We start from the raw sequence: 2,153 nt of genomic DNA on the forward strand, positions 1-2,153 counted from the left end.
GTTCAAATGATGTGAAGTCTGTTTTTATTCATATAAAATCTATGACACTAAGAACATGTCAATATGATCATTTCTTGTACAACTATATTATAATCATACCTTATTGACAAAATTGATAAATATTAGTCAATGTGTATTTTACTGTTATTAAAATATGTCTATTTTTATCTGGTTTTAAATATTTATTGCCATGACATAAAGAGAAGAAACACTTTGATAGATCATGCATATGTTGTATTTTACTACTTGTGCAACAAAATTACTTATAAAAAGTATGTAGGGTTATTTTAAATACTATAAAAATAAAGTTTGTTTGTATTAACTTCAAAGTTGAAAATCATTATTCATACTCTCATTACATATACTCATGTAGTGTTTATTAACGAATGTAGAAAATTCCGATTAAAGAAATTTATGTGAAAAGCATCAAGACACAAATATGTCACAAACCATCTCCTACTTTCAAACTTAGGGTTTAGTCTGGAGCATTAATTAAACTGTTAATATTAATTTATGTGTTCAAATTTGATTGGTTTAAAACTTTTACTGAAAGAAAAAGAAATCAATTAAAACTCATAAAGTCATTAAGTAAAGGTCTTATGTGGGAAAAAAAAATCCTTTGTAGATTACATCTTTGAAGAAGACCCTGTGGAAACTCTGCAGACTGACTTTGTTCCTTTAATGTCTGTTTAATGCCTTGGAGAAGATACTTTCTGTTTTGACCTTCTTGAACTTTAGAAACTAGCTCAATAAACCACAGAAAGACCAAAAGTTTCAGAAAGAATGATCTTTAAATAAAATAAATAAATAAAACCGTCCTCAGAGCTATAAGCTATGTCCCCAGTGTGAGAACAAGCCCAAGGAAGGAAAGACCTCCTGTCTTTGCCACCATTAATTATCCACCCAGTGATCTATTCCTGCCCTAAATGCCGCACTTTCCTGAGTGTCTTTCCCATGCCTCCAGCTATGGATCCTCAGCTGACCTCCAAGCCCCACTTCAACCCCCCAAAAAACCCTCCTTTGTTGTTCAAGAATATTAAGCTAGGTAAACTGTGTAACTAATTTTTAAAGGAAAAAAATAGACCTTTGTTGTTTACACTGAAACCTTAGGGGTTCACATTATTTGTCTGAAGTTAGAAGTGCAGCAATCTCTGTATTGGCCTAAAATTGTAGCCTATCTTTTTTTTTTTTTTTTTTTAATTTACCATTATTTTGTATTGAAAAAGTAATACTGATTCTTAATATTACAACTGCTTATTGGCTTCTTTATTCCCTCTAATTTTAATTTTTTCTTTATTCCCAATGACTTTTAGAATCATTTAAAGTTGGGTTTACTACTTATATTTCAAGTAACAGAGAATATTGAGAAAAAAAAACTGATTAAATCCAAATTTATAAATTAAATTTCAAATACGTTTTTTTTTTCCTTTGTGGAAACTAATAGTGTAGTAATCAAATTGTCTAACTCATTACTAATGACCTTGCACAAGTCTCCATTATGAGCTAGGTGTTTAATGAATGTATATATCATAAAAATGTCAACAGTTGTTATCTAAGGGTAATGGAATAAATGGGTGACACTGATGTTCTAATATTTTTTTATATTTTTAAATGTTCCACAATAAGTGTGTAGTTATGTGTTAGAAGAAAATTATATTTAGAGATAAATACACATATTTAATAATTTATAATTGAAAGAAATAATTATTTTATGTAAAACAACTTCATGAGAATTTTTTTTAACTGAAAGCTGTCAGCTACGCAACCATTGTGTATAGAGGTTTCAGCCTTCTTAGTTAATTTTTTTTTCCTGTGCATAAATCACATTAGCCTAAATATTAGATTCTTCCACTATAAGTACTATAAAACATAAACTGATATTTACAATGCAAATTTTCAGACCTACTTGTGGTTTAAAACTCTCATCTTCTCTTTATTAATTCTATGATTAATTATTGAATATCATGATTTTAAAGAAGTTCATATTTAAGGCTCTCATATGAATCAAGTTTTATGAAGTTATTTTGTGTTAAAATGTCTAATCAAGTTACCTAAAAAGGGGGGAGCAGAAAACTAATCTAAATAACAGAATTATAATTCATGATAGGTTTAGTGCAAATCATTTCAACTTTTAGTACTAGCTAGAATTGTTT

The sequence above is a fragment of the Callospermophilus lateralis genome, chromosome 16 (assembly GCF_048772815.1).
Source record: "Callospermophilus lateralis isolate mCalLat2 chromosome 16, mCalLat2.hap1, whole genome shotgun sequence".
Taxonomy (NCBI): domain Eukaryota; kingdom Metazoa; phylum Chordata; class Mammalia; order Rodentia; family Sciuridae; genus Callospermophilus; species Callospermophilus lateralis.